Source organism: Filicampus tigris, chromosome 17 (assembly GCF_054856515.1).
Source record: "Filicampus tigris isolate MCC_2025a chromosome 17, RoL_Ftig_1.0, whole genome shotgun sequence".
In the NCBI taxonomy this organism is placed as follows: Eukaryota; Metazoa; Chordata; class Actinopteri; order Syngnathiformes; family Syngnathidae; genus Filicampus; species Filicampus tigris.
The window spans coordinates 2,679,161-2,691,721 of record NC_141233.1 but is presented as its reverse complement, the minus strand read 5'-3'; the positions used below and the strand labels follow the sequence as shown (position 1 = coordinate 2,691,721).

The 12,561-nt window shown below is 40.2% G+C and overlaps 2 non-coding genes across 2 annotated transcripts; both read left to right on the top strand.

Annotated features, from left to right (window-relative positions):
• Positions 1-9,850: 9,850 nt before the first annotated feature.
• On the top strand, positions 9,851-9,932 carry trnas-gcu (transfer RNA serine (anticodon GCU)). Its single transcript has one exon. It is a non-coding gene; the product is annotated as a tRNA-Ser (tRNA).
• Positions 9,933-10,138: 206 nt separating this feature from the next.
• trnas-gcu (transfer RNA serine (anticodon GCU)) lies at positions 10,139-10,220 on the top strand. Its single transcript has one exon. It is a non-coding gene; the product is annotated as a tRNA-Ser (tRNA).
• Positions 10,221-12,561: the final 2,341 nt, after the last annotated feature.

The following is a 12,561-nucleotide window of genomic DNA, read 5'->3' as shown; positions in this document are numbered from 1 at the left end:
GTAAATAAGTAAATAATGGAGTAAATGTAACTCGTTACCACCCACCTCTGGCTACAGCATAGCCGCCGATCTCATGTAGCAATGTCGGCACACAACTTTGGGACTTATACACGGACCTTTCCCCACAGGCGATTTTAACAGGAAAGCTAGACTGTTCCCAAACAGGAGACCGCAGTGTACAGGGAACCTTCGAGCTCTGGCCATTATAATCCATGCATTTATGATTAATCGCAGCTTCTGGTGTCCTGGCTTCTCTTTAGTGCCGCCGCCCTCCTCTCCCGCATGCAACAGTCAATAGTGCCCGTGCGTAAAGTCGCGCTAATAAGTGGACTGAACCCAACATGCCATACCGAAACGTATTAATACACCCACGTATACCGTTACAACCCTAATATATATATGTGTATATATATGATATATATATATATATATATATATATATATATATATATATATATATATATATATATATATATATATATATATATATATATATATATATATATATATAATATTTATATATATATCCATCCATCCATTATCGATACCGGCAGTAGGCGGGGGACGCCCTGAGTTGGTTGCCAGCCAATCGCAGGGCACACAGAGACAAACATCCGCACTCACAATCACACCTAGGGGCAATTTAGAGAGTCCTATCAACTTACCATGCATGTTTTTGGAATGTGGGAGGAAACCGTAGTACCCGGAGGAAACCCACGCAGGCACGGGGAGAACATGCAAACTCCATACAGGGAGGCCGAGGATATATATCTATATATATATATATATATATATATATATATATATATATATATATATATATATATATATATATATATATATATATATATTAGGGCTGTCAATTTGGCACGTTATTTTCAAAGTTAATCCAACCCCCTTTTGACGCCGTCAATTTTTTTGATCGCGTGATCAAGGTTTCCATAACAACCAGCGGCTGCATTGATAAAGGCTGCTGGTCACCATGATCTATACATGTATCTTGAACAAAAAAAGCTTTAGAGTAGAGGAGGCGTTACATCTGCTTCAAAATATTGGCGATGAGGATGAATTGTTCGGCAGACACATGCACAGCTGTGTCCCCCTTAGGGTTGGGCACCAAAACCCCGGATTCGAGTGGAATCGGTTCCATCATTCCGGTTCACCCGGAACCGTTCGGATTTTAGAATGTCGGTGCTAAGTTTCGATTCCTAGTTAGCCGCGCGGAAGAACTACGTACAAAGTACGACTGATTAAAAATAAAAAATGTGTGTGCGCATGGCGCGCAGCCTCGGGCTCCTGCCGCCGAAGCTGCGTAGCAATAGCACGTTAGCTTGCCCCCACTCGTGCTCAGCTCCTCGGCTCGCTTCATCAGGGCCGGCAAGCGTGGGCAGCGGCGGCGACTCTGGGCGGGCCAGTTCCCACAGATCCGCACAGCTGGCCGCTGAGACACCGCGGCGGCAGCAGTCGCCCTTCACGCACTCTGTGATCCTGCCCGACCCGGCCGGCTCATTCGGCCGACTCCCCGACGCCTAGCCATAGAATGACGCGATGAGGCTCATGACGCAAAGTCAGAATCGGCTAAGTACGTCTAATTGCAACATTGAATCAACAAGTTCAACACACAAATGCACACATCCAGCTGATATTTAGTTTAGATCATACGTAGCTGCAGCATATACATAAATACTGTACATACGGATACATTCTATGGTTACATAGATTGCTTATATTAGATAGACTTTCCTTGCTTGCCCTTAAAATGCAGCGTTGTGTTTGTCATATATATTTTCTCTCTAAAGCAAGACAAGGTTAGCCAACCAATTGGTGTTCTGTAGCATGCTTTTAGTAACAGCTGAAAGACGCACGCGTGCATGGGTGTGAGCGTATATGTATGTGTTTGAAAAGGGCTGAGGGGCTGTTCGCGTGAGTTGAATCCAATGCTTGTTTTTTCAATTGAAGGGAAAGTCAACCCAAACTTTTTTTTTCAAGAATATGTTCTATGCAGGCCCCATAGTTCAAACAAGGCATTCTGATTAATATTGTGTTTGTGGAATATGAGTTAAGTTGTAAAATCCTTCCATTTTTTTACCATCTCAGGGGTCAGCCATTTTATTACTTCTGTCGACTGAAAATTACATCACAGATATGCTGAGGGCTCAAATAATGACCAATCATGGCTCAGTTTCAGAAAACAGGTGAGCTGTGATTGGTCGTTATGTGAGCCCTGAGCAACTGTGATATCATTTTTAGTTGAAAGATGTGACAAAATGGCCGCCCCCAGTGATGACTAAAAATGGGTGGATGAACTCTTATTCCACAAACGCAATATTTATCAGAATGCCTTGTTTCAACAAGTGGGCTTGCATGGAGCATATTCTTAAAAAATAATATGTTTGGGTTGACTTCGCTTTAATAAAGTATTTACATGAGAAAATCAATCGTCATATTCATGTTAAGGGTATTAAAATTCAAGAAAATAATGGGACAGAATATCAATAATTTTTTTTTTTTACAATAAATAAAATATGGGATTAACTATGAGTTAACTATGAAAAATGCGATTAACTACGATTAAAAATTTAATCGCCTGACAGCACTAATATATATATATATATATATATATATATATATATATATATATATATAAATGCTGATTAGTATAGTAACTACCCTAGCTGGAACTACAAGTGTAAATGTTGTGCTGTTTTGTCATATCCAGCTTTTGTCAAACACAAATGTGTTCAGTCTACAGCAAAAATAAAGGAATTGGCTTGCCTGTTCCATTATGTTTAAATGGGAGTGTATATTTTCTGCAAAATCCAACCAGCAAGGCCATGACCTTTCTCTTAATCCACTGTTTTCAGTTACTCGCTGCCTAAATGCCAGAGAGCACAACCGTGCAGCAGCTCTAGTCTCAACTCCCCTCATACACTGAAATGCAAGCCTTTACTTTTGCTAAATGCTCAGATGACTGTCTTCACTGGAGGATGCAAGCAGACGACCCTGTGGAGGTGATTTAATTGCTCTGTCTGGTCAATCAGAGCTCACAGCCTACGTGTTCCCTGCCCAAAGCCAAAACCACTGGCTGTCAGTTTTATATAAAATAAAACAAGGGCACCGGGGGGCTGTGTAAATTGTCTCTGCCAGCATGAAGAATAATGGGGGAGTGGGGAGGGGGGGGCGTAGTTAGAAGCCAAGCCTGAGTTTACTGACCATACTTGGCACTGTGTAATATCCCTTGAGATTTATTGCCTCTAGTTCTTTTTTAGCTTTCTAAGTGTTATTGCCTGGTCCGAGAAGCCGTGATTCATTTTAAAAGTAAGTACCAAGGCAGGTGAACCTTGTGCATCATTAGGAGTGCTCTTTTCCTCACAAGGTCAGCTGCTCGTCTCAGAAGGAAAATAATGCAAATATCATTTATTCATAGACTTAAATAAAGATTAACTTTAAGGATTTGATTGGTTCCTTTAAGACTTAATATAGTCTTTTTCTGTTTTTTTGGAAGACATATTTTTCAATTGCTTGAATATAATGTCCGGCATTTATTAAAATGAGTTTTCATGCCTAAATTCTGTTCTAAACCCATAGGTCTGTTTATACAGACTCTTGTGGTGAGTCAAGGACTGCCCTCAAGCAATAAATGGAAACCTGTCAAACACACACGTATAGTTCCACAAAGAGATTTGCTGCCCCATGGCAAAAAAATATCACTTTGGGCCACACTACTTCAATACTGCAAATTGGAAATAGTATTTTCTTGGCCCCCTTTCAATTATGTGCCCTTTGAATCGTCATTCTCCCCTCTAGCGTCCCGGCATGAACCTCATGACCCTGTAGGAGGTTCAGGGGGTTTGCCTTGACCCATGCCATGGAGCAGCTTTTTAATTCAAAGGAGTATTAGTGCCAGACTGAAAATAAAAGAATAAAACAATACTACAAGAATAATGCTGTAATAGAACAAGAAAATTGTTAAATATCATGAATATTTAAAAAATATATTTTGAACAAAAAATGTGACTCAACTTATAATATTAAGTTCGACTTGGGTCAAATACAATGCATTCCATAGAGAGACTTAAAAAACATTTGTACGTTTTATCTTGCATCTCAAGATAAAAAAACGTTTTTATAAAACACGCTTTTTAAAAATCATGCTTTCATAGCCATATCCTGCTGTCACAATTACATGAATTAAGACAACATAATTAAGAATTAATATTTAATTATTTATTTATGTGTCACTTTACAGCTACTTAGTTACCAATTGTTATTTTAATTTTGATAGTTTTATTTATTTTTGCCACACTCTTTTAATTAGGGGTTGATAAACCAGTCAGTCAGTGCAACCACGATTTTGGATTCAGATATGTGACATCTTCATAAAGCACCTTTCTACAAAGGGTACGAAAATAATGCCTTTTGTGAAGACAATCATTCATACGCATGACAGAAACTATGTATGCCATTTATTAATCTGATGATTATTAATGTTTACAGTCATATACATTTCAAAAGCAAAAGCAAAAGATAAAATAAAATGTTCACTCCTTATACTGTATGTACCATCTTACTGTATGTATTTTTGTAATGATTTCTAATGAATGTTTACAGCTACCAATGTATATACTGTAACACTCTTCCTGTGATGACAAATAATGTGACATCAATATTGCATATTTAATCTGTGCCGATTATAAGAAGATCCTCAAATGTAGATGTGACGTGGGTACCCCAACTTTTTTCGAGTTGATTGTTTTTTGTTTTTTTTTTTGCTTTTTGTAGCGTGCCAAAACCTGAGTTGGACGTTATATTTTTCTCACTGCATTAGATGTCAATTGAGAACTTTTGGGCAATTATCATCACACTTCGTAATATCAAAAGGCTGGATTTTTGGTGAACAAAGGCATTCACACACCTGACTGGAAGATGAGACACTTGTTGCATAGTCTCCGGTGCACTAATTACTAACTATAAATATCTTGTCCATGATGTTGTTAATAGAAAATGGAATTTGATTCTCTGCCTGATCTTTGACTACTTGCACAAGTTTATAAACAAAAGAATTGGGGAAAATATATGAGCAATCCTCAGATACTGCGACAGTGTATGTTATCTACTGTGGGAGCATACAAGTGACCGAGTGCTATTTGCAGTTGTGGTGTAGCTAGCAATCTGGCACGAGTACAGTACTTTTCCCCTCAAGTCAAGTCAAGTCGTTGAACAGATGTACAGCGGGGTCACCGTTGAGTTTGGTTGTTTGGTGTCAGTTGACCCTGGATTGTTTTGCTGCTAGCTTGGAGAGCTAGTAGCGATCCAAAAGATAGGCATGTTACCAAAAGAAATCGATCATAATACAGGATAATATTGGAGATATATGCGAAACACAAATAAAATGAGTCATAGTCTGCAAAAATTGGTTAAGGATTAAAGATTTTATGACACATTTAATGTTGAGAATCGACCTAAATTGTCTGTCTATGGGAAATTTTTGACTGAAACCTTGAATCGGTGGTGGAATACTGCCCACATTTTTCTTATTAGTTCAAGCAACGTTTACCCCACCCAAAAAAAAGCTACACTAACATACAAATCATTGGTGTTTTTAAGGTGGAAGGTATGTTTTTATATTTCAGATTTTTTTTTAGATGATGACGTCCACTTGAGCTATCTAGTTCCTCGTGACACTGAGAGCAAGCTAATTGTCAGATTTGCATCAAATTTTAGAGAAAACAAGAATAATAAGAGTTCATCACATCGGTTCATCGGTCTACCTTTCAATTGTGTTGAAATCCAGAGTTTGATTTTGAACGCCGAAATCGAGGAACATTATGATCTTTGACAGAACCACAGAATATCGTCACTGGCAAATGGAACAAGGATTTTCTTTGGTGTTACAATGAGAAATGTGATTTTGGCGGACCTCTGTTAAATCCAAGTTCAGGAATTTTGGTACAGCAAAATGGAATGAAATGCACCTACAAAAGGGAGTTAATTCTTGACTGATACGCTTTACAGTAGTCAACCAGTAACTGCGTTACAGTGAAAAGTAACTGGCCAATTACCAGGAATATAGGAAAAGAGTTGACAGCTTCAGTAAGCACGATTATTGGCGTTGTTGTGATTTAGCTTGCCCCAACGTACAGTAATGACACTTTATAAAACCGGTATTTCTTTATATTGTCTTTTACTGTATTATTGTATACAAGCACATTTTTCTTGATTAAAAATAAAAAAACAAGTAACAAAATAATGGGTGTTTTGCAGGGGATTGGGGCTGTTGTGGAACACATTATTATCCGTTGGCACTTGATTCATTTCAGTGTAGAAAATGTAATTGCTTGACCAGAAATTTGAGAACAAATTGAACTTGCGAGTCAAGTTGCTGGAGAGGGACTTTTAGGGGAGGGGAGTTTTAGAAATTAGCTGATCAACAGCAACAATATTGTGCACGTGTACCTATATGACTTAATACTATGAGCCATAAAGTCAGAAAATTCTGTTTGTAAAATAATGTTATAATGGAATGTCCAGATACAATCAAAGATCGTTGTTCAGTCTTTTAATCCCATATATCCCATATGAGACACATCTCCATTTTACTATAGAGAGCGCAAGGTGATGTCTATTTTTATGTGATGTCTTTGATGCGGACCCCTGAATTAGAACAGTCAAAGCATCTCAAGTAACCTATAGTGTGGACAAAAATCAAACAACAGCGTCCTCTGGTGACAGTTCAGCATCAAAGCTGTCAGACTTCTAGTGAAAGCGTGACAATGTAATCATTTTCATCTTGGGTGGGTCTGAACTTAAAACTTTTACACCATTACCATTATGCTTTTGCATGCTTTTGGATTTATTTCTAAAAATAAAATAAACATACCAGTCGCCATTCACACTCACATTTTATGGACACTTTAGTCTTCAATTAAACTCTCAAACATATTTTCCCTAGTAATCCTATTCCATTTGCTGCCCAGAATGGTTCTTATCCATGATGCAGTGCTGTAATCTAATTTCCATAGGCATATTTGCACGTCTTGTCCGATTGACCCACCTTACATAATTTAATATGGATTGTTTAAACCAGTTATTTGCAACAATGAATTCATCATGAGACTGATGACTAGAAATGTAATGAAATAACTCAGCTCCCGAGCAAGCTAATGTAATATTAATCGCCATAAACAAGCCAGACAGCCTGCTTTAGATCTCCAAAAACAAATGGATACATTTTGACCCCTTATTTGTATTTAAAAAGTGATTATCCACAAGATTAGTTTTCACACAACACTGAACAAGATAACATTTTATAAATGTAGTTAATAATCTTTTTTTTTTAACTGTCAGTAATTTTGACATGCAAAGTCAGCCGAGATAGGCAACAGTATGCGGTATAGAAAATGGATGGATAGATGAATAGGTTGTACAGCATGAGAGATTCGATTTTGCACACTCACACTCCATTATCAACAGAGTGAGCAGGCATCACTCGATTCCAAATGTAAACATTTGTTTTGATGACATGGATTAGAGTAACTCCAGCAATTAGATTTTTGTCAGAAAGAAGTCATCCAGTTTGATTGACTTTTTATTCAGTTGCAACTCTTAAAGTGGAAGTCGACCCTAACATATTTTTCTCAAGTATATGTTCCCAGCAGGCCCCCTAGTTGAAACACGGCATTCTGATTAATTTTCTGTTTGTGGAATATAATTTAATCAGCAAAATGCACTCGTTTTTAGTCATCTGCGGGGGCGGCCATTTTGTCTCCTGTCAACTGAAAATGACATCATAACTGCTCACAACGACCAATCAGGGCTCAGATTCAGAAAACAGGTTAGCCGTGATGTGGCCCGCGGGCCTTGACTTTGACATATGTGCCCTAACAGATGTCCTTTTCAATTCAATTTCGCAGGTCCTAATTTGAAAGAAATAAGTTCATCTATCCATCGATATATATTGATTGTGAGTGCAGATGTTTGCTTGTCTCTGGGTGCCCTGCGATTGGCTGGCAACCAATTCAAGGTGTTACCTACTGCCCGAAGACAGCTGGGATAGGCTGCAGCACGCCCCGCGACCCTTGTGAGGTTAAGCAGTATCGATAATGGATGGAGATAGATAGATAGATAGATAGATAGATAGATAGATATAGATATATATATATATATATATATATATATATATATATATATATATCACGGATCGGATCATTTTTTTGTATGAGAAAAAAAAAAGCTTAATAGAACTTTGTCTTCATTAATTTTTTTATTAATAAAAAAAATAGAAATAAATTAACTCCTTAAGTATAATATGGCCATTTAGGATTTAAGAACACAATTTAACGCAATTTTCTAAGTTGTGCAGTGTATACATTTCAAGGTATCTGCCAGACGTTTTGAGCTGAATGTTTTCTTACAATTATTAGGCAAACGCGTTGTTATAAATTAAATGAAGACAACGTTTTATTTTTATTTTTCAGAAGAAAAAAGACGAAGTACAATTTAAGGCACCTTTCCTAAAACATGGACAGCACATTACAAAGTAATCTAGGTTCACAATATAGAAAAAAAAAAGCCAGGAGGCAGCTGTTGTACTACCAGCTAATGATAACAGCTGCTAGCCACTAACGCAGGAGACTTGTGCCGTATCATACAATGGTAGCGTCATTAACCAGCGGTTTGTTCGTGTCCTAAATCAGCGACTGAATACGATTTCGAGACAGCGTAGTGTTGGTGTTCGAAAGCAAGCGTTAAAACTGCCGGTACGTCAAAAACGGAAGTAAGTCAAGTTAGCTGTTACACCACAACGCGGGCTAATTTCAAAGTAAAAGCGAATAAAAAAGGCTATTTTGTTGGCACTAATGACTCAATGTATTGTTTGGTGAGCTTTATTTTGAAGTTAGCCTTTGCGGAGGCCGTGTGTTCGTTGAGTATGTTTGCACAACGCCCTTGTCCATGATCTTGGGTATTCAACTTCCTTTGCTGAATGCGGACTAATCACGTTGCCTTATATTGTGAACACAAACAGTTTTTTTCACCAACCATTCACCGGATCGTGCCCATCCTGAACCGATGCTTGGTCCTTACCAATCAAAGGTGATTCGTTCCACTGCACCAGTAGTGTGCGTGCGTGTTTTTTTTTTTAATGCTGTCAAACATTTACAAATATTGTTGTGTAACAAAATGAAAATATCAATATAATGCTACATACACACATAACCAACATTAAAAACAAAAAATAAATAAATAGAAATAAAAAATAAAATAACAATAATTATATAGGCCTATAAGGCACAATAAACATTCATTCGAGATCAATCAGAGATAATTCACAAAGGAACTGTAATGTACAAACACTTTTCTTATTTTTCGTTATTTTTAAGCTACAAAACTGTATGATACGCAGACAAACATTTTCATACAGCAAAGACTGAGGCCCCTGTGTGGGAAGTATTCAGCGATGCTCACGGGGAAGCCATTAGTAGGGAAAGATTGGATAATGCAAATCTGACTCCTTACTAGAGAATACTTACTGTATGGGAGTAGAAAATTTAATGCATACATTGTTTTTCCGGGTGAGGGAATTTCCTTTTGACAGAGGTCCGGAGGTGGGAATACCATACACACATTTCGAATCCCATCCTCATTGTCTTGTGGTTTTCAGATGCTCCTGTTACTTTGAGGAAAGTTCAACAGTAACCCTGGTCATATATGGAGCGTTGTCTAGAAGTCCGTGCTCTTCCAAGTGATTTTAATCATTGTTTGAATTGCAAAGGAATCAAAGTCGAGATGTTTCTTCCACAACAGTATACACATTTGAGTCCAATGGACACAGTTTAAGGTGAGCAAAATAGATGAGGTGGCCGAGTGGTTAAGGCGATGGACTGCTAATCCATTGTGTTCTGCATGCATGGGTTCAAATCCCATCCTCATCGTCAAGTGGTTTTCAGAAGCTAATGCTTCTTTGAGGAAAGAGTTCGACAGTACCTGTCAACATATACAGAGCTTTGTCTGGAAGTGCATGCTATTCTAAGTAATTTCAATCATTGTTTCAATTGCAAAAGTATCAAAGTTCAGCGGTTTTGTCCAAAAGAGTACACACATTTGAGTCCAATGGACCCAGTTTAAGGTGAGCAAAATAGATGAGGTGGCCGAGTGGTTAAGGCGATGGACTGCTAATCCATTGTGTTCTACATGCATGGGTTCGAATCCCATCCTCATCGTCAAGTGGTTTTCAGAAGCTAATGCTTCTTTCAGAAGCTAATGCTTCTTTCAGAAGCTAATGCTTCTTTCAGAAGCTAATGCTTCTTTCAGAAGCTAATGCTTCTTTCAGAAGCTAATGCTTCTTTCAGAAGCTAATGCTTCTTTCAGAAGCTAATGCTTCTTTCAGAAGCTAATGCTTCTTTCAGAAGCTAATGCTTCTTTCAGAAGCTAATGCTTCTTTCAGAAGCTAATGCTTCTTTCAGAAGCTAATGCTTCTTTGAGGAAAGAGTTCAACAGTACCTGTCATCATATATAGAGTTTGGACGTGGATGGTATCGATTGCACTTTCGCCTTCGAATCTACCTCACCTGCGCGTTGCGTTTTTACTCTTTTTAATTTTTGGAGACTATTTTTATCTGATTTTTTATTATTATTTATTTAAATTTTTGTTAATCTCTGGGTCGCTTGATCTCGCGGACTAGCATACAGCTAGCTTGAGACGGAAACGGGCTAGCTTGGGGCTAGCTTGGAGCTAGTGTATTAAAATGCCTTCAGACGACAGCGACGAACACAATGGCCTGCTGGAGAAGGCAAATAAGACAATCTCTGACCTAAGAAGGGATATTCGTCGTCTCTCAGAGGAGCTCCATGAGAAGGAATCGGTCATCTCTTGCTTCGCGACCCGTTTCCCCGAACTCTCCGCGGTGGTCATGAGGAGGCGCGCTCGTGAAATCCTGTCGGCGACAATGACGGCTGAGGCGGCTGGCCTCTCGGACACGGCGAAGTGGGATCCAATTGCCTGCCCGGGGCCATCCTGCTCGACACCGCTGCAGAGTGACACCTGGGTCAAGGTGGTGTCCCGCGGCCGGAGGGCCGGGGAGCCACCCCACCGCCCCCAACTGGTCCTGGGGAATCGGTTCGCCGCCCTGGCGAGTGAGTCTCCTGTTCCCATCACTGCACTACAGCAGTCGGAGACACCGACTGCTGCGTCCGACGCTGGGGCTGTGCTCCCAGGGGCTCCCTCGGATTCCCCGCCACCCACGGCGACGACCTCGGCCGGGAACCCCATGTTGGGCGGGTCCGCCGGTGACACGGCCGTCCACTCACGCGTCGGGCTGCTCCGGGACGCGGTGTCCCGGTACAAGGGTGGTCGTCATCACCAGCATCATCGGCGACACTCATCGGTGTCATCCACCGTCTTCACTCGGCCTCGGCGGAGCCATCCTGGACAGTGGGGTCGTGAATCTTCCGCCGGTGGTGAGTCCCTTGGCGTTCCCTCCTCACGTCACCCACCGGCCACCGTTATAATTGGCGACAGCACCATTAGACGTACTCACTATCCCGGCTGCGTCACCCGCTGTTTTCCCGGAGCGAAAGTCATGGACATAGTTAACATCCTGCCGGGTGTTCTTGACTCTCTGCCATCATCCATTACCCGGCTCATCGTTCACGTTGGGACAAACGAGACAATACGCCGACAGTCTGAGCAGACGAAGAGAGACTTTCACGCCCTCTTTGCCTTGTTAAGAACCTGCGGTCTGTCGGTCTGGGTGAGTGGCATTTTGCCGGCATTGTCTCGCGGAGCCGAGCGCTTCAGCCGCTTTTTAAGCTTGAACACGTGGCTCCTACGCACCTGTGGCCACCTTGACTTTGCTTTTATTGACAATTTTAACCTATTCTGGAATCGCCCGTCTTTTTATCAGCCGGATGGTGTTCATCCGAACTCTCTTGGTAGCAAGATTTTAGCCGCTAACATCCACCATGTCGTAACCAATTCCACTCCCAGCTGACTCTTGTTTACCAATCATATTTCTTCTTCTACTCATAAACGCTGCAATGACAATGTCACTACCATCACTTACAGGCCAATACCAGCTGCTCACAGTACCACCACCCTCACTAGCTCCCCCTGCAGGCCCTCATTATCATTACCACTATCGGACAATTTTCCCATTGAAACCATCACCGGCAGACGCTTCCCTTGCACACACAAACAACGTGGTTTTAACAGTGGTAATCTAGTATATGTTAATACTGCTCATTCGTACCACCATGAGCGCACGTCCAGCACAATAATTAATCTGGCCGTGCTGAACGTGCGCTCCCTTTTAAACAAAACTTTTATCATAAACGACCTGATTTTAGACAATAATTTACATGGTATACTTTTGTCTGAGACATGGCTTGGTACAGATGCTCCAGTTGCTCTCAACGAGGCTTGCCCACCGAATTTTAACTTTTTATTTTCTACAAGGGATGGCAAAAGAGGAGGCGGGACTGCATCAATTTTTATTAATACTCTTTTATCAAAGGAGATCATTTTTAGCAGCTATTTATCATTTGAACACCATGCCTTTGTTT